At 45.7% G+C, this 25,563-nt stretch overlaps 1 protein-coding gene across 16 annotated transcripts in view; it reads right to left on the bottom strand.

The window, feature by feature from the left end:
• The window catches only part of rims1a (regulating synaptic membrane exocytosis 1a), a 1,194,810-nt gene that overhangs the window by 620,515 nt on the left and 548,732 nt on the right, over positions 1 to 25,563 (bottom strand). Inside the window, exon 1 of one of the 16 annotated variants that reach the window (XM_085996625.1) lies at positions 2,062 to 2,422. The exons of the other annotated variants lie outside the window; for them this stretch is intronic. The gene's annotated coding sequence lies outside the window, so the exon portion shown is untranslated. Of the gene's footprint in view, positions 1 to 2,061; positions 2,423 to 25,563 lie in introns of those variants that run through there. 16 annotated transcript variants of the gene reach the window in all.

Genomic DNA, 25,563 nt, shown 5'->3' with positions numbered 1-25,563 from the left:
CATCTGGGACCTGGTGAACAGGGCAATTAACAGGGTATCTCCTTAATCAATGAGATTGAAGGATTGGGAAATAAACAACGGAAGGACTGAGAAGGAAGGTGAATTAGAGTGGGTGACTTCAATGTCAAATTAGGTACAGAAAGAGAAACAAATAGAGGGAAAGACTGGTTTAGGAGAGAGAAGAGACAGAAAAGAAAAGAAAGAAAAAAATTTAAAATTTAAATTTTGACATTTTAAAAATCTCCTGAAAAGTTCAAACCATGAAAGAAGGAGACTCCACACTTGTAATAGTTCATTTTCAGTGCCAGAGTGGTTGACTGGCAGTAATTAAAACTTACTATGTTGTTAAAAGTGTACATACGCTTGTAATTACTAGCCCTAAATATCTGAGGTTTCGTTCGTATCTACCCTGTAAATACATGACATTCAATGCATGTTAATGGTGAGCCAAACCACAAAATGCCAGTGTCATGGAGCTAACAGCCGGGACAACAACTTTTGGATATTCGCATTTAACCGTGGATCTACTCCTCGCCTGAAGTTTACGCATAAGTATCGAAAAGCACCATTCACACGCCATTAGCCTCACGGTTATTTTGACAGCGCTCAAAACAAGCGCTCTACTCGGAGCTCCGGCACGCCAAGAGAGCCCCAGGTGGGCAGAGAAAACGCTTCAAGGACACCCTCAAAGCCTCCTTGAAAAAGTGTAACATCCCCACCGACACCTGGGAATCCCTGGCCCAAGACCGCACAAAGTGGAGGAGAAGCATCCGGGAAGGCGCCGAACACCTCAAGTCTCTTCGCCGAGAGCAAGCGGAAGCCAAGCGCAAACAGCGGAAGGAGTGCACGTCAACCCAAGCACCCCACCCACCCGCCCCTTCAACCACCGTCTGCCCCACCTGTGACAGAGACTGTAGGTCCCGCATTGGACTCATCAGTCAACCGCGAACTCATTTTTAATGTGGAAGCAAGTCATCCTCGGTTCCGAGGAACTGCCTAAGAAGAAGAATTTTGACAGCAATGTCTGGCCCATTATGTTTTTTTGTTTCCTTTTAATAAATCTAAATCTGTGCAGAATACTGTAACTAAAATGGATCCAATTCAATAAAAGACTAAACAAAATGGGAACAAAGTAATCAGCAGCAGTTGCTGTTTAGCAGAATCTAAACTAAGTGCCACTGTCGGAAAGTCTCTGTCAGTCTGAAGCACCGAGAGAGAGATTCCTTCAGACAATGCTTGAGGACGGAGTAAACAGCAGCTATAGACTAATGAATGAAAAGGAAATAAAAAGCTTCCAGCAAAACACAAGGATTAAATAGTTTAATGACTTTCAATGGAGTACTCAGCTTCTTCAAACGCCACATCTCCAACGCACATCTCTCTATGTATTTCAATCCAATTCTAGTACAAAACACAATACCACTTTATAGCAGAAACACAGATTTATAACGTTCGTACTCGTGCTTCACATCCAACGCCATAACATATCTTTATTTACTTTTTCAAATTTTTATCTTCTTTCTTACCCCCCCCCATCAAAAATCTTAGCTCTTCCAGCCACACAGTGGTCCTAGACTCAGAAACAGGTCAGACAAAGTGATTCCTGATCCCTGACAATGCTGCTACCTCTCCATCATGATGCGCACTGAAGGATTCTGAAGTAAATTGCTCTCCAATTTAACCTGGATATAGAAAAGTAATATCTCTCCTTCTGGTTTGGCTGCGATTAGGAACTCACCAACTGCAATTTTGACTTGACTTCAAGAAATATATTTATCCTAATCCCCCTCAAAAAAAATGTTTTTATTTAAGGTAGGAATTGTTTCCCCGACCACCACTAATAGTAGAAGCTGACTGAAAGTTGACTGATGTGCATTCTCTAATCTAGCATATTGGTTTTCTCAGCGATCACATCATTTTTTCATTGCACATTAAAGTGGTAAACTTGCTCTCCTCTTGTGAGTGCTCTACATCTGGAGAACAACTGATGCCTTTGTAAACCAAGAGTCTCTGCATCCCACAGTACACAGCACTTACAGTAACTTCAGCACTTATACTCACACAGCAACTGCAAGCAGTACCATGACTTCACCTTTCGTCCTCGCAATTCAAAGCTGCTAGTTCAGCGGTGACAATGCTCTCTGAACAAAGTCAGCTCGAAAACTCAGCGTAAGCTGGTCCTCAGTATCAAAAAAAAAGAATAATTTCTGAGAGCTCTACATACGCACCAAACATTTCTTTAGGCTTGGCTGTGCCTGAGGACCAGAGCTTGATTGTAATTATTTGGATTCAGTCCAAACTAATCCAAACTTAGCGTAACAATCCACAGATGTCAGGCTACCAACAAAAATGCTCTGATGAAGGATTAAGAGCATCTAATTTGGCTTTTAACTTTTACATTAAGCATCACCCAAATGCAGCAGAATGGATGATGAAAATGTTTTCAAAATCCTTATCTCTAGAGGATTATTAAATACCTCTACCCTAGTTGATCTGACGTAACTTAAAATGCACCATTATTAGAAAATACATTATGAATATAAATTTGAAAAAAGTGAATTAATCTTCTTACAAATGAAGCATACTCAGGCTCAGAAATTTATGTCAAACTGTAATAATGGAAGGTCCCTCGATCCCTCAGTGAGTCAATTTAATGAGCAGCTTACCCATACAGACCAGAAAGGTCCCAGGTTCCGCCCTTGCATTGTGCTGCTATCTGATCTCAGTCCGGGTAGCAGTACGAACACTATTAATTTGGCCCTCAATTAGCAGCAAGAAAAAAATAAGCTAATGTTCCTGATCTTTAGCCAGTGACTTCCCCTTGCTGGGGATCTGATTGTGTGCAGAATGGGTGAGAACTGGGGTTGGGTACACCTGTAATGTCCCATGCAGTTAAATAGCATTCCCCCACGCATGGTGACGACTCATTTATGAACAATGGCTGCTTAAGAGATCTTTGGAAGGCACCTGTCACGTGTGGAGGAAAAACCATTTTTGTTCTGATTTTTCGGTTTCTCTCCTCCCCAACTTAGTGGTCTATAGAACTGATTGCCCAGTGTGGTGTTCCTGGCAAGGAGCAATGGCTGGGAAATTGTGGGCTTAGAATCACAGAATCTTACAGCACAGAAGGAGGCCATTCGGCCCGTCGTGCCTGTGCAGGCTCTTTGAAAGAGCTATCCAATTTAGTCCCACACCCCAGCTTTTTCCCCCTAACCCTTGCAAATTAGTTCTCTTCAAATACATGTCCACTTGCCTTTTATAAGTTCCTATGGAATCTGATTCCACCACCCTTTCAGGCAGTGCGTTCCAGATCACAACAACCCTCTGTGTCAAATCATTTCGACTCATTTCCCCTCTAGTACTTTTGTCAATTTTTTTAATTTATGACATCTGGTTACCGACCCATTTGCCAGAGGAAACAGTTCCTCCCTACTTTCTCTATCAAAACCCCTCAAAATTTTTGAATACCTCTAATAGTTCGCTGCTGTAAGGAGAACATTCACAGCTTCTCCAACTGCTCCACATAACTGAAGTCCCTCATCCCTGGTATCACCCTGGTAACCCTCCTATGTACCATCCCCAAGGCCTTGACATCCTTCTTAAAAAGTGTGGTGCCCAGAAATGTACACAATACTCCAGCAGAGGCCTAACCAGTGATTTGTAAAGGTTTAGCATGACATTCTTTACAAAGCCAAGTATCCCATATGCTTCCTTAACTGCCTTATCAACTTGGCCTGCCACCTTCAAGGATTTGTGAATACGCACCCCCAGGTGGATTAGGTTATATTGCCTCTCCATGTTGTTCCTCCCAAAGAAACTTCACATTTATCCACATTAAACTGTATCTGCCACATGTCTGCCCATTTCACCAGTCTGTCTATGTTCTCCTAAATCTGCTACTATCGTGCTCACTATTTACTATGTTGGCAAGTTTTGTATCATCCGCACACTTTGAAATTGCATGCCCTATACCCAAGTCCAAGTCTTTTACATATAACAAGAAAAGCAATAGTCCCAATACCGACCCCTGGGGGACCCCACTGCATTCGCTCTCCAGTCAGAAAAACACCCATTCATCACTATGCTCTGCCTCCTATCCCGTAGCCAATTACGTACCCATATTATCACCGTCCCTTTAATACCAAATGCTTCTATTTTCCGACTAAGTCTGTAATGTGGTACTTTATCAAATGCCTTTTGAAAGTTCATACAACATCTACTGCACTACCTTCATCAAGCCACTCTGTTACTTCATCAAAGAACTCAATCAAGTTAGTCAGATACATTTTGCCTTCAACAAATCCATGCTGGCTCTCTCTTATTAATCTATACTTCTCCAAGTGAGAATTAATTTTGGCCTTGACAATGATCTCGAGTAATTTTCCCACCATTGACATTATACTGATTGGCCTGTTGTTACCAGGTTGATCCCTTTCCCCTTTTTTCAATAAGTCCCATAGCCAAAGAGGATTGAAAGACTGTGGTCAGAGCTTCTGCTATCTCCACCCTAGCTTCCCTCAGTAACCTAGGATGCATCCCATCTGGACCTGGTGGCTTCAGGTATTTAAATTATTGGATGGAAGATCAAGGGCTGCAGTTCCTCAGTTTCTTGACTAGCGCTCCATCCAACCTCCATTCCTCTCTGGGAGTGCCTGAATGCGCAATTGACACCATGCTGTTTCTCAGTTGACCCATGTGCGAGGTGGTGAATCATCATTCCCTGGCCAGTACTACCAGTGCTGTTGGTGTGGTAAATTGAACAAGTGGAATGCTGCACATAACAATCATGGAAAAAAATGCAAGTGTGCTGCACCAACTGGCCCTAATAGCTGTATAAGTACAGTATATTGCCTCATGCCCTCTCTGAGCCTAGCTTGTCCATGAGAGCGACCTCTTGCTCTTTTGATCCTATGCCCACAAAATTGCTGATTACACAACTACCCTTCCTGGTCCCCCATGCTGGCAGTAGGAGGTTAGGAGGTAGAGACAGAGAGTTGGGATAATGGGTATGCACTCAAATTGGCGGGATGTGACTAGTGGTGTCCCCCAGGGATCTGTACTGGGCCCCAGTTTCTCACTATATTTATAATAAATGACTTAGATGAAGGAACAGAGAGCCGTGTATCTAGGTTTGTTGACGGCACCAAGTTAAGTGGCACAGTAAATAGTGCAGATGGGAGCAGAAAGTTGTAAAGCGACATTGATAGATTAAGTGAGTGGGCAAAACTGTGGCAGGTGGCGTTAAATGTAGGAAAGTGTGAGGTCATCCACTTTAGACCTAAGAAAGATAGATCAGAGTATTTTCTAAATGATGAGAAACTAGGAACTGTGGAGGATCAGAGAGATTTAGGGGTCCAAGAATAGAACTCACAAAGCTAATGGACAGGTAATTTGCAAGGCTAATGAAATGTTGGTCTTTATCTCAAGGGAGCTGGACTACAAAGGGGTGGAAGTTATGTTACACTTGTACAGAGCGCTGGTGGAGCCCCTCCCCCTCCTCTGGAGTACTGCGTCCAGTTCTGGGCACCACACCTCAGGAAGGATATACTGGCCTTGGAGCGGGTGCAGCACAGATTCACCAGAATAATACCACACCGAAAGGATTAAATTATGAGGACAGGTTGCATAGACAAGGTTTGTGTTCCTTTTGAGTATAGAAGATTAAAGGGTGATCTAATTGAGGTGTTTAAGATGATTAAAGAAGTTGATAGAGAGAAATTATTTCCTCTGCTGCGTCGACTGAAAATTAAAAAAACTGAAGCTGGCAGGGTATTAAGGGTTATGGAACCAAGGCGGGTAGATGGAGTATCTTGGGAATAGTGATCATAGTATAAGGTTTAGATTAGTTATGGAGAAGGACAAGGAGCAATCTAGAATAAAAATACTTAACTAGAGAAGGGCTAATTTCAGCAAATTCAGGAGGGATCTGGCCCGGGTAAATTGGAGTCAAAGACTGGCAGACAGAAATGTAATGCAGCAATGGGCGACCTTTAAAGAGGAGATGGTTCGAGTAGAGTCTAGGTACATTCCTACACGGGGAAAAGGGCAACCAAAGCCAGAGCTCCCTGGATGAGGAAGGAGTTAGAGAATGGGATGAAGCAGAAAAGGGGGCGTATGACAGATGTCAGCTTGATAATACAACGGAGAATTAGGCTGAATATAAAAAGTACAGAGGAGAGGCGCAAATTAATAAGAGGAGCAAGGAGACAGTATGAGAACAGATTGGCAGCTAACATAAAAGGAAATCCAAAGGTCTTCTATAGGCATATTACCTATAAGGGTAATATGCCTATAGGGTTGTCAGAGGAGCGGCAGGGCCGATTAGGAACCAAAATGGAGATCTATTGGTGAAGGCTGAAAGCATGGCTGAGGTACTAAATGAGTACTTTGCATCAGTGTTTACCAAAGATTTGGTAAACAAGGAGGTTGCTGGGATACTGGACGAGATAAAAATAGATAAAGAGGTACTAGAAAGGCTGGTATTACTTAATGTAGATAAGTCACCCGGTCCGGATCGGGTGCATTCTAGGTTGGTGAGGGAAGTAAGGGTAGAAATTGCGGAGGTGCTGGCCACAATCTTTCAATCCTCCTTAGATACAGGGGTGGTGCCAGAGGACTGGAGGATTGCAAATGTTAAACCCTTGTTCAAAAAGGGGGAGGATAAGCCTGGCAATTACAGGCTAGTCAGTTTAACATCGATGGTGGGGAAGCTCTTAGAAACCATAATCCGGGAGGAAATTAACAGCCACTTGGACAAGCATGGACAAGTAAAGGAGAGCCAGCACAGATTTGTTAAGGGCAAGTTGTGTTTGACTCACTTGATTGAGTTTTTTGCTGAGGTAACAGAGAGGGTGGATGAGAGCAATGCAGTTGATGTTGTGCATATGGACTTTCAAAGGTGTTTAATAAAGTATCATGTAAGAACATAAGAAGTAAGAGCAGGAGTAGGCCATATGGCCCTTCGAGCCTGCTCCGCCATTCAATAAGATTATGGCTGATCTTCGATCTCAACTCCACTTTCCTGCCCGATCCCCATATCCCTTGATTCCCCTGGAGTCCAAAAATCTATCGATCTCAGCCTTGAATATACTCAATGACTCAGCATCCACAGCCCTTTGGGGTAGAGAATTCTAAAAATGCACAACCCTCTGAGTGAAGAAATTCCTCCGCATCTCAGTCTTGAAAGGCCAGCCCTTTTTCCTGAGAGATTTAGGTGTCCTCGTGCAGGAAACAAAGAAAATTAGCATGCAGATACAGCAAGCAATTAGGAAGGCAAATGGCATGTTGGCCATTTATTGCAAGGGGGTTGGAGGGCAAGAGTAAGGAAGTCTTACTACAATTGTACAGGGCTTTGGTGCGACTACACCTGGAGTACTGTGCACAGTTTAGGTCTCTATATCTGAGAGGCAGTGCAATGAAGATTCACTAGATTGATCCCTGGGATGAGAGGGTTATCCTATGAGGAGAGATTGAGTAGATTGGGCCTATACTCTCTGGAGTTTAGGAGAATGAGAGGTCATCTCATTGAAACATATAAGATTCTGAGGAGGATTGACAGGGTAGATGCTGAGAGGTTGTTTCCCCTGGCTGGAGAGTCTAGAACTCAGGGTCATAGTCTCAGGATAAGAGGTCGGCTAGTTAAGACTGAGATGAGGAGGAATTTCTTCACTCAGAGGGTTGTGAATTTTTGGAATTCTCTACCCCAGAGGGAAGTGGATGCTGAGTCTTTGCATATATTCCAGGCTGAGATTGATAGATTGTTGGACTCTAGGGGAATCAAGGGATATGGAGATCGGGCGGGAAAGTGGAGTTGAGGTCAAAGATCAGCCATGATCTTAATGAATGGCGGAGCAGGCTCGAAGGGCCCTATGGCCTACCCCTGCTCCTAATTCTTATGTTCAGTCCTAGAACCATCTAGTATATTCTTTCTATTTAGAACTGTAACATCATCTTTAATCAATAAATACTGCCATGCCCCCTCTTCTTTTTCCTTCCCCATCATTCCTGAATACTTGGTAACCAGGAATACTAAGAACCCATTCCTGGCCTTGTTTGAACCATGTTCCTGTCAATGCAACCACCTCATAATCCCATGTGTCAATTTGTGCCTGCAGCTCACCAACCTTATTAGTTACACTACAGACACTGAAGTACATACAATTTAATGCCTCCTTCGCCACTTTTACTATTTTTCTCAATCTGGACCCTGCAATTTTTGGGATATTTCTAATTTTACAGTTTATATTTCTCTGTCAGCTAATCTAATTTCTGCTTCTTTGTGCTAGTTTCTGGTTCACCTTCCCACACCTCCCAAAAATCTATCAATCTCAGTTCTGAAATTTTCAATTGACTCCCAGCCTCAACAGGTTTTTGGGGGAAGAGTGTTCCAGATTTCCACTGCCCATTGTATAAAGAAGTGCCTCCTGACATCACCCCTGAACAGCCTAGCTCTAATTTTAAGGTTATGTCTCTTCTGTTCTGAACTCCCCCACCCAAGGAAATAGTTCCTCTCTATCTACCCTATCAAATCTTTTAATCATCTTAAACACCTCAATTAGATCACCCCTTAATCTTCTGTATTCAAACCTGTTCACATAATTTAACCTTTTCAGCCACAGTATCATTCTGGTGAATCTGCGCTGCACCCTCTCGTGAGGTGCAAAGCCCAGAAATGGACGCAGTGCTCCAGACAGTGTCTAACCAGGTTCTGTACAGTGTAACATAACTTCCACCCTTTTGTATTCCAGCCCTCTTGAGATAAAGCCTTTTAACTTATTTTTGTACCTGTTCACTAGCTTTTAGTGATTTCTGTACTTGGACCCCATAATCTCTCTGCACCTTCACAGTTCTGAGCTTCTCGTCATTTAGGAAATACTCTGATCTATCTTTCTTTGGTCCAAAGTGGATGACCTCACACTTTCCCATGGTGAACTCTATCTACCACACTCCATTTTGCTCGCTCACTTAATCTATCAATGTGCCTTTGCAACTTTCTTCTCCCATCTACACTATTTACTGTGCCACCTAACTTAGTGTCATCAGCAAAGTTAGCTATATTGCTCTCTATTCCTTCATCCAAGTCATTTATAAATGTTGGTTTGCCAGTCAATTTGTCCATCCTTCCTGTGGAAAAACTACCACAAAAATCCACCTGAGGTGGAAAACTGAGAAAATCATAGGAGGCAAACCTGCATCCTCCCATTCTGTAACCTCACAGGGTCAATGCCTTCACAAAAGTCAGATAGAAGAAAAATGGCCAAACAAAATTCAATCCTGAAATGTACAACACCAATCACCAGAACATCTTGTGTCATCACTCACAGCAACACTAAGCATCAGCACAGAACAGTCAGTATGCGAGATACAGACACGGACTGGGACTGCACATAGGCAATGACAGAGTATGAGGAGCCAGCACCCTGCAGGTTCGGCTGGTGGAGTGCCCCTGAAGAGTTGGCTCAACCGATATTGATTTCCATTTCGATTTGCTGGCAGTGAATGATACTGCATCTGGACTAAGTCACTAGCACACTTACCCAAAGTATCGGAGAGAAGTGATAGATGGTTGTGAGCACTGCAGCCTACAATAGGTGAAGAAGGAGCAGCAGCACCAATTGCAATGTGCACTGCAGCAGCAAGGAGAATGGAGTCCTGAGGTGAAAGGATAGGGAGGGAAGGCAAAACCTCCCCTGTGCTCAAGCAAACGAGTGGGCATATTAAGGAGAGTTATTCCAGCACTGCTATGCATGTGCGAACACAGTATTACTAGCAGCAGTTCTGTGCCTGGTCAACGTATGTTGGAAAACAGTGTTTTCCAGGAACACCTCAGAGAGTACACATACCCCAGTGACTCCTGTCGAGTGTTGGATCATCAGCAGTAGTCACAGATGCAGGTAGCGATTAGTCTGCATCAGTTAGCTGGTTTGATTCACTTAAAGCTACCTCAGTAAAGGCATACTTAAATCAGAGGCACCGATAGTACATTGAAGCAAGCTCACAGATTGCATGTGATGAGAATGAAAGGGAAAACATTGAAAATGTACATCATAAATACTGAGGGACCTCATGCAGTTAGACACAGCACATTAAACAAAATATTTATTTTCAATCTATTCTGTATCATGGCCGGAATTTTGCCTACCTCAGCGGGTCCAGTGCGGGCGGTGTCCGTGGGGGGCCGCGACCCCGCTGCTGGCTCCATCCCGCTGTACAAAATGAACTTAACTTAATGGAGCCTATTAAGCCCGCCCAACGCATTGCCCGGCCCAATTAGATGCAGCGACTCTGGTGACAAATTCATGACATGTTTTCAGCCGGGACCTTTAAAGGGACCATGGCCACATTACATTTGAAGTTTAATCTAACATAGTGCTGTTAGTGCATTACAGCAATGGAGTGCTGCAAACACTTTGACAATGACTACACAGAGGCAGAGGGTTGCACCCAGATTCTCCAATGACTCCCTCCATATGCTTATGAAAGGAGTCAGAGCACGCAGGGTGGTCCTCTTCCCTGATTGCAGATTGCAGAGGAGGTCACCAGTAGCGATGTGGTCAGGAGGACCTGGGTGCAGTGCCACAAACATTTCAATGATCTCATTGGATCAGGAAAAGCCACACTCAACTTCATCCTGCTGCGCCTCTCATCACATCCCCATTACTCTGCCTTCCCTACCCTACTCCTGCACATCCTTACTCCCACCAACTTACCTTGCACCTCCACCCATCCCTCTCTCTCAATCTACATTATCACATCCCCATCTCACTCACCACCCCTCACACTCACCCTCATCCTAATGCGATCATACCAACTAACAACACACAAGGGTAGCCACTTGAGGATGTTTTATCCAATGTTTATGTAAAGTTTCTATTAATGTGGTGTCAAACATAAAAATCTTTATTTTCAACACTTTCCGATCTTGGAGAGATTTGTGTGCACCTTTGGTGGTGGCTTAGTGAGTTGCAGTGAATGGTGAGACATAACGGTACTCACCCCCTGCAATGGCGATGAGTGTGAAAGGAATGGCTTGGACATTGCAGGGATGCTTTATGGTGCTGGTGTGGAATGGTGTCAACCAGCACATCATGTGGCAGACATATGTGTAAAGTTAACTAAATCTGGCCATGATGTTGTCATCCCTGGCCTCCCAGGCAGCAATGTGCTTGGGTGCTGATGCCCTGTGTCCTGTGCAGCATCAGGTGATTGTGGAGAAGGTTGGTGTTTTTGTTGGTGTTGCTGGTGTGCCTGGTGCTTCTGGTGGTGGGGCTGTTTGTGGTCCGAATCTGAGGACCAAGGTGAGACAGTATAAATGGCACCCATTTTGATGGAATAGATGGCAGGTGAAGTACAGATAACAGAAGCCTTCTGCCAATGGTGAGAGAGTTCTTCCAATGAGGTGAGACTGGATGGAGACTTTGCTGGAAACACTTGCAGCCTGCAGAATCTGTGCTGGATATGCACTGAGCAACAGCTTCTGCCTGAGGAAAGTGATCATCTGTCAGGTGGAAGCTTTTACTGAACATTTGATGCTGTCAAGTAATCAGCTGGAGCAATGGCCACGGAACTCCCACCTCAGGTTGACAGATGTGGTTCCTGAGCTGCGTGAATCCCGTGGCCATGCAGGGAAATTTAAAATGAAGGGGGAGAAAGACTCTTAAGTGCCTGCAAACTATCTGATAATGATTTCAATTAGGTCGCCCACCGCTGCCGGTCGGGTCAGCTCCGCGATGACAGACGCGCCTGGGGGAAAGGCGTGTGGGGGCGGGATGACAGTGTCAAAAAAAACAACTTTCCCACCCGACCCGGCACTGATCACGCCTGCTACCATCCCGGCAAATTCCAGCCATGGTGTACTGATGGTTTGTGAACTCAACCACCACAAGTGTCAGGGTTAGGTACCTTCTTGCTCTAGGTTACCTGGCTGGCAAAGTGGCGCACCCTCATTGTCCTCTTAACTGACTGACCACCAGTTCCACCATCTGCTCCTCCACAATATATGGTGGCCCACAGACGACGCATCATTCCTGTTGTATAGTGAGAAAATAATACTTACAGAGACCGGAGCAGCAGCAGCAGGGAGGAGGAAGAGGATAAATTGAGCAGGAGGACCTGAGAGAGCGCAGACTGGAGCAGCAGCAGCAGCGAGGAGACGGAGTACCGCCAGCGAAAACAACAACAACAAAAGCAACAACTGCAAAACATCTAACGTGACATTACAGCCAGGGAAGGAGCTGATTGGTGAGTAGCTGGTAAGTGTTTCTAGTTAATAGTCTATTAAGTAAAGGCATGGCAGGGCGGCTCAGTCCCGTGGAATGCACATCCTGTGTCAAGTTGTGACTCCAGGGCACTTCCCGTGTCCTAGACAACCACATGTACAGGAAGTGTCGTCAGCTGGAGCAGCTCGAGCCCTGGGTTTTGGAGCTTGAGCAGCAGCTGGCGTCACTGCGGTGCATCCGTGAGGCTGAGAGCTTCGTGGATAGCACGTTTCAGGAGGTGGACACCCCGCAGAGTGTGCAGGCAGAAAGGGAATGGGTGACCACCAGACAGAAGAGGAGGACCAGGCAGGTAGTGCAGGAGTCCCCTGAGTGCATCTTGCTCTCCAACCAGTATTCGGTTCTGAGTACTGGTGGGGGCAATGGTTCTTCTGAGGAGTATAGCCAGAGCCAAGTCTGAGGCACCATGGGTGGCTCAGCTGTACAGCGGGGGAGGAAGAAGAATGAGAAAGCAATAGTGGTAGGGGATTCGATAGTTAGGGGAGCAGACAGGCATTTCTGTAGCCGCAGATATGACTCCAGGATGGTATGTTGCCACCCTGTTGCCAGGGTCAAGGATGTCACCGAGCGGCTGCAGAACATTCTGAGGCTGATGGGTGAACAGCCAGAGGCCGTGGTCCATATCGGTACCAACGACATAGGTAGAAAGAGGGATGAGGTCCTGCAGGCAGATTTCAGGGAGCTAGGAAAGAGATTAAAAAGCAGGACCTCAAAAGTAGTAATCTCCGGATTACTCCCGGTGCCACGAGCGAGTGAGTATAGAAAGTGAGTATAGAAATAGGAGGATAGAGCAGATGAATGCGTGGCTGGAGTGATGGTGCAGGATGGAGGGCTTTAGATTCCTGGGGCATTGGGACCGGTTCTGGGGGAGGTGGGACCTCTACAGGCTGGATGGGTTGCACCTCAACAGGGCCAGAATCAATATCCTTGCAGAGAGGTTTGCTAGTGCTGTCGGTGAGGGTTTAAACTTGTTTGGCAGGGGGATGGGCACCAGGATGTAACATTAGAAAGGTAGGTCAAGTGGAGCAAGTGTCAGTAGGTGAACATTTAGGGAACAGTGATCACAGTATCATAAGGTTTAGATTAGCTATGGAAAAGGACAGGGAGCAATCTAGAGTAAAAATGTTTAACTGGGGGAAGGCCAATTTCAGTTGAATGAAAACAGATCTGGCCCGGGTAAACTGGAATCAAAGATTGGCAGGCAAAACTGCAATGGAACAATGGGCTGCCTTTAAAGAGGAAATAGTTCAGGTACAGTTGAGGTACATTCCCATTAGGGGGAAAGACAGGGCAACTAAAGTCTGGGCTCCCTGGATGACGAAAGAGATAGAGAATATGATGAAGCAGAAAAAAAGCGCATACGACAGATGTCAGGTTGCAAATACATCTGAGAATCAGGCTATATATAGAAAGGTCAGATGAGAAGTGAAAAAGGAAATAAGAGAGGCAGAGAGAGGGTATGAGAATCGATTAGCAGCCAAAATAAAAAGTAATCCAAAAGTCTTCTATAGGTATATAAATAGTAAAAGGGTAGTAAGAGGGGGGGTGGGGCCGACTAGGGTCCAAAAAGGAGACCTATGCATGGAGACAGAGGGTACTTAAAGTAGATAAGTCACCAGGACCGGATGGGATGCATCCTAGGATGCTGAGGGTATTGAGGGAGGAAATCGCAGAGGTACTGGCCATAATATTCCAATCCTCCTTAGATATGAGGGTGGTGCCAGGGGACTGGAGAATTGCAAATGTTACACCATTGTTCAAAAAAGGGTGTAAAGATAAACCCAGCAACTACAGGCCAATCAGTTTAAACTCGATAGTGGGGAAGCTTTTAGAAACAGTAATCAGGGACAAAATTAAGTCACTTGGACAAGTGTGGATTAATTAAAGAAAGTCAGCACGGATTTGTTAAAGGCAAATAGTGTTCAACTAACTTGATTGAGTTCTTTGATGAAGTAACAGAGAGGGCTGATGAGGGTAATGTAGTTGATGTGGTGTACATGGATTTCCAAAAGTCGTTCGACAAAATGCCACATAATAAGCTTGCCAGCAAAGTTGAAGCCCATGGAATAAAAGAGACAGTGGCAGCATGGATACGGAATTGGCTAAGTGATAGGAAACAGAGAACAGTTTTTCAGACTGGAGGAAGGTATACAGTGGTGTTCCCCAGTGGTCGGTTCTCGGACCACTGCTTTTCTTGATATATATTAATGACTTGGACGTGGGTGTACAGGGCACAGTTTCAAAATTTGCAGATGGCGCAAAACTTAGGAGTATAGTGAACAGTGAGGAGGATAGTGATAGACTTCGAGAGGACATAGACAGGCTGGTGGAATGGGCGGACACGTGGCAGATGTAATTTAACACAGAAAAGTGTGACGTGATACATTTTGGTAGAAAGAATGAGGAGAGGACATATAAACTAAAGGGTACAATCCTGAAGGGGGTGCACGAACAGAAAGACCTGGGGGTATGTGTACACAAATTGTTGAAGGTGGCAGGACAGGTTGAGAAAGCAGTTAAAAAGGCTTACGGGATCCTGGGCTTCATAAATAGAGGTACAGAGTACAAAAGTGTGGAAATTATGATGAACCTGTAAAAAACATTGTTTCAGCTCCAACTGGAGTACTGTGTCCAATTCTGGGCACCACACTTTAGGAAGGATGTGAAGGCCTTAGAGAGGGTGCAGAAAAGATTTACGCAAATGATTTCAGGGATGAGGGACTTCAGTTACTTTGATAGACTGGAGAAGCTGCGGTTGTTCTCCTTGGAGCAGAGACGATTGAAAGGAGATTTGATAGAGGTGTTCAAAATCATGAGGGGTCTGGACAGAGTAGTTAGAGAGAAACTATTCCATTGGCAGAAGGGTCGAGAACCAGAGGACACAGATTTAAGGTGATTGGCAAAAGAACCAAAAGCGACGTAAGAAAAAACTTTTTTACGCAGCGAGTGATTAAGATCTGGAATGCACTGACTGAAGGGGTGGTGGAGACAGATTCAATCATGGCTTTCAAAAGGGAATTGGATAAGTATCTGAAGGAAAGAAATTTGCAGGGCTACGGGGAAAGGGCAGGGGAGTGGGACTGGCTGAAGTGCTCTTGCAGAGAGCTGCACGGGCTTGATGGGCCGAATGGCCTTCTTCCGTGCTGTAACCATTCTATGATTCTAATTCTGATCACTCAGCACAATCTCCACTCTGAACATCTCTTCTCACCAGCTGTTCTGAACAGAAACTTCTTTTGCATTGCACCTTGAGGAATCCTGCACATTATCACCATTTCTAGTTAACAATGCCATTGATAAGGTTTCAACAAGTTCTTTCAACGTTCTGAATGCTTTCTGCTGATATTCTCTAAGCTGCTTACACCTGAAAATACATGGAGCTGCACAAAAATTGGCTTACGAGGTTCATTACACATTGCACCCTGAATTCCTCACCCAGTAACAAACAACAGAGCTTTACTAAAAAATTACACAATAAAAAATATTGGTTAGTATCTCAACATACTGCAGATCCTCACTATCGACACAAGTAACATACAGAAAGCCAACACACTACACAAGGAATACAGCTAAATCACAAAATTTACTTCCAAATTTACAGGGCATGGTATTTATCTTTTTCTTAAGCTAAACCTTCCTTTTTCTTTATATGGAAGTCTGCCGCACACATATAAACAGCAATAAACATGATTTTCAGTTAAATGTGAAGCTTTTGGAAGCATTTCCATAATGCATAAGTCAAGCAGCAGATAAATTGCTAGCCCTATAGCTACTAACCTGCTGATTGTTAAAGTTAATACCTCCGGCCGGTTTCACTCTCAAAAGAGCCAAATGGGCCCTGAGAAGCTAAGTTTAATTATTTTGTAGGACCGAGAGTAACAGGAGTGGTCCTCTGGGCTCACAAAAATAATCTGGCCCACTGCCAGTCCAGACTTCCCCTTTTCATGATTGCGACCCTCTCCCCCCTCCCCCGCTTTGCTTACCTTGCTGCCGGCCGGGGGGCCTGTACTGCACATACCTGAATCCAGCGAGCTGTAATGAGGCGCCCATTTGGTACCCGCAGCTCAGCGGTTCTATTTAAGTGGCTTCGGCCTCTTCGCTTGGGGAACGGGCGGGGTTAACCGCCCAAAAGTTAAAATCAACACCAATGTCCGTTAAGGAGCATTTTTTCTTAAAAGGGGGTGGAGGAGGGGGAAAGAGACGGAGGGGATCATTTTAATCTAACTCCCCCGGTGGGAAACTGATGTCATCAGATTGGCTGCCCATTTTACAGGCATGTGTCATCAAGAGACACCTTATTGTCTCCGGAACCAATTGATATTGGCCACCTTAATGTTCTTCCTTACTAACTCATTCCACAAATCTATTCCCTAAATTGGATTTCCCAATCAATCTCACACCAGTTTTTTTGTGGACAACAAGCACCTGCACCAATTCATCCAAAACTGTGGCTTTGAACTCTTGCACTTTTCAAATTTACTCTTCTCTGATTTTCCCAAAAGAGTTAGTAAGATGACGTGTTTACTGTGTTGAAGTGGGGCTCCGACACACATTTCCATGAGTGGTTGGTTACTGATTCACTCGTGATATTTCTCCTCAGCAATAAGACTTGAACTTCCAACTACATATCCGCATCATCACTAAGACTGCCTATTTCCACCTCCATAACATCGCCCGTCTCCACCCCTGCCTCAGCTCATCTGCTGTTGAAACTCTCATCCATGCCTTTGTTACCTCTAGACTTCACTATTCCAACGCACTCCTGGCCGGCCTCTTCTACCCTCGGTAAACTTGAGATCATCCAAAACTCAGCTGTCCGTGTCCTAACTTGCACCAAGTCCCGTTCACCCATCACCCCTGTGCTCTCAGTTAAGTAACGCCTCAATTTTAAAATTCTCATCCTTGTTTTCAAATTCCTACATGGCCTTGCCCCACCCTATCTCTGTAATCTCCTCAAGCCCCACAACCCCGAGATATCTGCGCTCCTCTAATTCTGGCCTCTTGAGCATCCCTGATTTTAATCGCTCAACCATTGGTGGCTGTGCCTTCGGCTGTCGAGGCCCTAAGCTCCGGAATTCCCTCCCTAAACCTCTCCACCTCACTACCTCTCTTTCCTCCTTTAAGACACTCCTTAAAATCTACCTCTTTAACCAAGCTTTTGGCTATCTGCCCTAATTTCTCCTTAAGTGACTCGGTGTCACATTTTATTTGATAACGCTCCTGTGAAGCGCTTCGGGACGTTTTACTATGTTAAAGGTGCTGTATAAACACAAGTAGTTGCTGTTGTTTTATTTAATTATAGAGTCCTAGTGCAATTAATGTTAAACAGGTGTTACTGTTTGTAAGTGGCTGTTTATTCCAATTCCAAATTTTGCTGTGCAATCATGAGAAACAAAAACGTTTCACATAAGACCTTCACTAAACTTCTAACAGGTGACCTCTTCAACTTCAGGTCATTAAGTCACAATCCACAATGTTATAAACCAGTGCCTAAAGATATTAGTCAACTTGCAGACTCGCAGCTTTTCTTGTATTCTACATTATTCTTACAATAAGTGTAAGCATCTCAGTAAATGATGCTCTACACAGGTGACCATATAGGGATGGATAGCCGGCAAAGATGTCAGTTCACTTAGTCTCTGAAATTGTACATGCCTCTGGTGTTTATTGCTCATACTTGCTTTAATTTTTGTGAAATATGAATACCAGAGTTCAGCCACTCTGCCAACATTCATAGTACAGCCCTGAGCAAAATAAAAGCTAAACAGCATGCCAGTTAAGTTTCTGGTAGTGGAAAGTTTTTGAAGTATCTTTGGCACAAAAACTACTTTCTGCACAACAGAAATAAAGAGTGCACAATTCCCTGAAAGGACAATGAAAACTAAGAACACTACACAGCTGCAGTACTTTAAAATAGTCTTAATCTTATCCTTCATCTCAGTTTTGGTTTTGAATTAATACTATTTACAAAATATACACCTACGTTTTTCTGGGGCTTCATGAGAGCTTGTGGAAGAGGAAGATACCATCAAGCCAGTTCCTCTAGACATGCACAATCTGTTCTATCCTCAGGAAAGCTAGTCTCTGCCCCACTAAACTTTACCATTACACCCTACATCATACATGCTTGGTCAGTTCCTTTCCAAGATTCAGGAAGCATTGAGGCCTAAATTCATCATTGCACCAATTTGCATGGCACTGCCAAATTGGCCAGGGCCTTTCTATAGGCAGTTGAGGCAGCTGTCTGAAATGATTGCAGGCCTTATATCAATCTTGAAATGTGGCTCCTGTGCCCATTTCAGAACTGGATACCTAACCGACAATAGCTTCAAGGACTTGAGCTTCCTAACCACTGGAGGCCGTTCAAAAAAAGGCCGCAAAACTTTGCAAAATGTTATCTTTTGTGGAGTCGGAAGGAGCAGGGGTGCTCCTCCTGGCTCCAAAAAACAACTGCAGGATACTGGAGGCACACCACTGCCATCCTCCCGATCGTCCTCCGCCGTCCACCCTCCCTCCTGTACTTAGTTGTGTGCCGTGCCTCAACACCAGCCAAAATTGATGAGGCCTTGACAGCCGGGCATTACTGGCGTGCCTGACTGGCCACTTTCCTGGATTATGATGCTGAGGCCCGAGGGTGAATTTAGTTCGGACTGCTCTGTTCTGGTACGCAATTGCTGTGCACCGCTGGAATCACCCCGTTTGGGCACTAACGAATTTAAGCTCCATTGTGTTCTACATGGTGTGCAATCTTCTCATTATTGTAAGAACTCTTAGGGGCAAAAATTGGGTTGCCCCCTCTGGGGCGCTAACTTCGCCGGGGCGCTACTTTGAGCGACCCTAAAAAGTTAGCGCCCCCGCGGCCAAAATTCAATGGTAGCACCCCAAGCAGGAGGCGGGGCGCTACTGGAAGCGCTCTCCCTCCCTCTTAAAACATAGAAAACATAGAGATAGGAACAGGAGTAGGCCATTCGGCCCTTCGAGCCTGCTCCGCCATTCAATGAGATCATGGCTGATCTTCGTCTGAGATCATAGCTGATCTTACCAGTTCAGTACCCCGTCCCCGCCTTTTCTCCGTAACCCTTAATCCCCTTAGCCTTCAGAAATATATCCAATTCTCTCTTGAAAATATTTATTGAATTAGCCTTCACAGCCCTCTGTGGCAGGGAATTCCACAGGCTCACCACTCTTTGAGTGAAGAAATTCTTCCTCATCTCTGTTTTAAATGATTTGCCCGCTATTTTTAGACTGTGGCCCCTGGTTCTGTGCTCCCCGGCCATTGGAAACATTCTCTCTGAATTCAGCCTGTCCAGGCCTGCCATAATTTTATATGTTTCGATGAGATCCCCTTTCAATCTTCTAAACTCCAGTGAGTACAAGCCCAAACTATTTAATCTCTCTTCGTAGGTCATTCCCGCCATTCCAGGTATCAGCCTGGTGAATCGCCGTTGCACTCTTTCCATGGCAAGAACATCCTTCCGCAGATGGGGCGACCAAAACTGTACACAATACTCCAGATGCGGTCTCACCAGCACCTTGTACAGCTGTAGTAAGGTATCCCTATTCCTATACTCGAACCCCCTTGATATGAAGGCCAACATACCATTTGCCTTCTTGATCGCCTGTTGCACCTGCATGCTCTCCTTCAGTGACTGGTGCACAAGAACACCCAGGTCCCTCTGCACTTCCCCATCTCCCAATCTATTGCCATTTAGATAATAATCTACCCTCCTGTTTTTACCCCCAAAGTGGATAACCTCGCATTTATCCACATTATAGTGCATCTGCCACGTATCCGCCCATTCCCCCAACCTGTCCAAATCGCACTGTAGCCTCCTGACATCCTCATCAGAGCCCACCCCTCCTCCTAGTTTAGTGTCGTCAGCGAATTTGGAAATATTGCATCCAATTCCCTGATCCAGATCATTTATATATATTGTGAACAGCTGGGGTCCCAGGACAGATCCTTGCGGCACCCCGCTGGTCACTGCCTGCCACTCCGAAAACGAGCCGTTTATTCCAACTCTCTGTTTTCTATCCGCCAGCCAGTTCTCTATCCACGTTAATACTTTGCCCCCAATCCCATGAGCCTTAATTTTGCATGATAATCTTTTGTGTGGAACCTTATCGAAGGCTTTCTGGAAGTCAAGGTACACCACATCCACTGGCTCTCCCCCATCTATTTTACCAGTTACTTCCTCAAAAAATTCCAGCAGATTAGTCAAACACGATTTACCCTTTGTAAATCCATGTTGACGCTGTCCGATCCTTTCCCCATTTGTCAAGTGCTCCGCTATTTTATCCTTAATAATGGACTCTAGCATTTTGCCCACAACCGATGTAAGGCTTACTGGTCTATAATTCCCTGCTTTCTCTCTACCCCCCTTTTTAAATATTGGGGTAACATTAGCTACCCTCCAATCCACGGGTACTGTTCCCGAGTCAATGGAGTTCCGGAAGATGATCCTTAGAGCATCTGCTATCTCCAGGGCCACCTCCTTAAGTACCCTAGGATGTAGTTTATCAGGCCCCGGGGATTTGTCGGCCTTCAGTCCCCTCAACTTACCCAACACCATATCCCTAGAGATACTAATTTCTGTCAGCTCCTCCCTCTCATTAGTCCCTATGTTTGCCGATATTCCTGGGAGGTTATTTGTGTCCTCCTTTGTGAATACAGAACCAAAGTATGAGTTTAATTGGTCTGCCATTTCCTTATTCTCCATTATATATTCTCCCGAATCGGACTGCAAGGGACCGACTTGGGATTTTACCAGTCTTTTCCTCCTGATATACCGATAAAAGCTTTTGCAGTCTGTCTTTATGTTTGCTGCAAGTTTACTTTCGTATTCTATTTTCCCCTTCCTGATTAATCCCTTTGTCCTCTTTTGCTGTATCTTGTACTGCCCCCAATCTTCCGGTCTGGTGCTTTTTTTTGCCAGTTGATATGCCCTTTTTTTTGATTTTATGCTGTCCCTAATTTCCCTCGTTATCCACGGTTGAGTCACCTTTTTAGGTTTATTTTTATGCCAAACCGGTATAAACATGTTCTGGAATTCTTCCATTCTATCTTTGAATGCTTGCCATTGTCTCTCCACTGTCAATCCCCCCAGAAACACCACCCAATCAATCTTACCCAATTCCCGTCTCATACCCTCGTAATTCCCTTTATTTAAGTTCTGGACCTTAGTCTCTGATTCAATTTCCTCACTCTCCATCTCGACTGAGAGCTCGATCATATTATGATCGCTCTGACCCAAGGGGCCTCGTACAAGAAGATTGCTGATAAGTCCCTTCTCATTGCACAATACCCAGTCTAAAATGGCCTGATCTCGAGTCGGCTCCTCGACATATTGGTCCAGATAACCGTCCCGAAAACATTCCAGGAATTCCTCCTCCTCAGAATTTTTACTAATTTGGGTAGTCCAATCAATATGTAAATTAAAGTCACCCATGATGACAGCTGTGCTCTTATCGCACGCTTCTCTAATTTCCCTTTTTATGCCTTCCCTCACCTCCATATTACTATTTGGAGGCCTATATATCACACCCACTAACATTTTCCTCCCCTTGCTATTTCTCATTTCTACCCATACAGATTCCGTTTCATCCGAGTTAATATCCTTCCTTTCCATTGCATTAATCCCCTCCTTTACCAGCAATGCTACCCCACCTCCCCTACCTCCAGCCCAATATCGTGCCACGACGTGCCGCAGCCACACGTGCGTCCACACGTCCCGTACTGCAGGTCTCCCTCCCCTTATTAAGGGGGAGGGGCCTTGCGCAGTGCAAACCGGGGCCCAGCTGGGCCACCAGGGAGCGGGGTGCCGGCAAAAGAGCCCGGCACTTAAGAGGAGTGCCGGGCTGACCGATCGCAGCCAGCAACCCGTGAGGGGACGGCAGAAGGGCAGGTGCTGGCAGGCGGCCAACAGCAAAAAATGGCCGCCCGGCACCTCCCGTTTAAATATCGCCACCCCGGCCGCTCGTACGCCCCCCCTGACCCTGTTGGACATAGCGTCCGCCGGTACGTCACGGGGGCGCAACCGAAGTTTGCAGCCGGGGCACTGCGCACAACAATGATGTCATCCCTGGAGGCGCAGCACCTACCGCCGTTGCTAACCTCCTGCTGGAGGCGTTAGTGGCGCTGCGCCTGGGTGCTAGTTGCTTTGCGCAAAGCAACTGAATTTTGCCCCCTTAATCCCAATCTAGCCAAGTACTCATCCAGCTCTTTTTAAAGGGGTTTATTAGCACAGTTTTGATTACGAGTCTAGTCCACTACACTGCATCCAGGAAGCTGAGAGTATCATGGATGGCACGTTTCAGGAGGTAGTCACCCCTCAGCTACAGAGAGTTCAGGAGGAGTGGGAGTGGGTGACCACCAGTCAGACTAGGAGGAACAGGCCAGCAGTACTAGAATCCCCAGGGAGTGTGACACTTACAAACCAATATTCAGTGTTGAATACCAGTGAGGGTGATGACACCTCTGGAGAAAAGCAAATCCACAGCACCATGGGAGACTCGGATGCACAGGAGGGCACAAGAAAGTGTAGAAATACAGTTGTTATAGGGGATACGATAGTCAGGGGGATAGACAGGTGATTCTGCAACCGCAGACGTGAGTCCCGAATAATGGGTTGCATCCCTGATGCCAGGGTAAAGGACATCACTGAATGGGTGCAAGACATTCTGCGAGGGGAAGACAAACAGCCAGAAGTCATGGTCCATGTTGGAACTAATGACAAAGGTAGGAAAAGGGTTGCGGTCCTATAGGCAGAGTTTCAGGAGCTAGGATAAAGATTAAAGAACAGGACCTCAAAGGTGGTAATCTCTGGATTACTCCCAGTGCTAGTGCGTACAGAAACAGGAAGATGGTGCAAGTTTTTTTTATCGTTCCGGGATGTGGGCATCGCTGACAAAACCAGCAATTATTGCCCATCCCTAATTGCCCTTGAGAAGTTAATGGTGAGCTGCCTTCTTGAACCGTTGCAGTCCATGTGCTGTTAGGGAGAGAGTTCCAGGATTTAATAATAATAATTCAACTTTATTGTCATTGTACAATGCACAAGTACATGAACAACGAAATGTGATCTTGCAAGCTCCCATGAGTCCAGTACAAATAACATTTAACATTAACGTAAATAGCACCGTCCTGGGAGAAGCAAAGCCGCTGCGTCTGTGCGCGCCGCCATTCCATTTCCACCATTCCTCCTGTCCAACAATCTTCAGCCCAACGCCCGGGCCTGCTCACCAGCCGCCCCTCCCGGGGCTCCTTCTGTGACCTTCTCACCAACCGCCCCTCCTCGGGGCTCCTTCCGTGATCTTCTGCACCTGGTCTTCCCTGATGGTCACCCCTCCAGGTACTAACCAGGCCTGGCTCTGCTTAGCTTCCACACCTTGCCAGTGACCCTGTCCCTAGTCCCAGGAACAGACCCAATGAAGGAATGGCGATATATTTCCAAGTCAGGGTGGTGTGTAACTTGGAGGGGAACTTGCAGGTGATGGTGTTCCCATGAGCCTGCTGCCCTTGTCCTTCTAGGTGGAAGAGGTCACAGGTTTGGGAGGTGCTGCTGAAGAAGCCTTGGCAAGTTGCTGCAGTGCATCTTGTAGATGGTACACACTGCAGCCATGGTACGCCGGTGGTGGAGGGAGTGAATGTTTAAGGTGGTGGATGGGGTGCCAATCAAGTGGGCTGCTTTTTCCTAGATGGTGTCAAGCTTCTTGAGTGTTGTTGGAGCTGCACTCATCCAAGCAAGTGGAGAGTATTCCATCACACTCCTGACTTATGCCTTGTAGATGGTGGAAAGGCTTTGGGGAGTCAGGATGTGAAACACTCGTTCCAGAATACCCAGCCTCTGACCGGCTCTTGTGGTCACAGTATTTATGTGGCTGGTCCAGTTAAGTTTCTGGTCAATGGTGACCCCCCAGGCTATTGATTGTGGGGAATTCGACGATGGTAATGCCACTGAACATCAAGGGGAGGTGTGTTTTTAATGCGTGGCTGGAGAAGTGTTGCAGGTGGGAGGGCTTCAGATTCCTGGGGCATTGGGACCAGTTCTGGGGTAAGAGGGACCTGTACCAGCCAGACGGGGTGCACCTGAATAGGGCTGGGAAAATGTCCTCATGGGGAGGTTAATCAGTGCTGTGGGGAAGGGTTTAAACTAATTTAGTAGGGCGAGGGGAACCAGAACGCAGCAGGAGAGGAGAGACAAGGTGAATAGTAAACTAGGAGGGACAAACAGCAAGAGAACAAAGTGTAGTGTAGAAAAAACAGGAATTAGCATGGTGTTGGAATGCATATGTGTTAATGCGAGGAGTGTTCCAAATAAGGTTGATGACCTACAGGCACAAAATGCCACAAGGGGTTATGATATAGTGGCCATAATGGAGACCTGGCTTAAACAGAGCCGGGACCAATATTCTCACGGGGAGGTTTGCTGGTGCTGTTGGGGAGAGTTTAAACTAGCTTGGCAGGGGGATAGGCACCAGGAATAACTTGCATAAAAGAGTGAGTGTGTTGGATAGTACTAGAGAAGATAGTACTAGAGGCGGTAGTAGTACCATATTAGATAGGAGCAGACTAAGAAAGATTACGAAAAATTCAAAAATTGTTTTAGAATGCATGTATGTAAATGCACAAAGTATGGTGAATAAGGTTGCTGCACTACAATTAGTCGTGTGGCAATATGATGTTGTGGCGATAACGGGAACGTGGCTTAAAATTGGTGAGGACTGGGCACTTAATATTAAAGGGTACAAGGTGTTCAGAAAAGATAGGGAAGGAAAAAAGGAAGGTGGGGTGGCAGTGCTGATTAAGGAAGACATTGTAGTGTTGGAAAGGGAGGATGTTCTTGAGGGGACAAGGACAGAATCCATTTGGTTAGAGTTGAGGAGCAAAAAGGGTATGATCACGCTATTGGGGGTATTCTACAGGCCTCCAAATAGTGAGAGGGAGGTAGAGGAGCAAAACTGCAGGGAAATCGCAGAGCTATACAAGAGCTATAGGCCTAGAAATTGGGTTGGGGCGCCAAAGTGGCGCAAAAGTCGCCTGAGCGCAGGATTTAGCGCAGCGTTTGTGGCTTCAGCGATCGTCAGATATTCAGTTTCATTGCCCCTCGAGGGACACGGGGCGAGGCTCGAGGCGCTCCGCGTCCCTCTTAGGGTGCTGAAACTGAATATCGCAGCGCAACGTGCCGCAGCGCCACACGCTGCGGCACGGCACGCTGCAGTACTGCAGGCCTTCCTCCCACTGTTAAGAGGGAGATGCCTGCAACAGCGCGAGCCCCGATCACGAGTG

Source organism: Somniosus microcephalus, chromosome 9, assembly GCF_052327205.1.
Source record: "Somniosus microcephalus isolate GS21.2 chromosome 9, FLI_Smic_1.0, whole genome shotgun sequence".
Taxonomy (NCBI): Eukaryota; Metazoa; Chordata; class Chondrichthyes; order Squaliformes; family Somniosidae; genus Somniosus; species Somniosus microcephalus.
The sequence above is the reverse complement of the archived record's forward strand: the minus strand, read 5'-3'. Positions and strand labels throughout refer to the sequence as shown.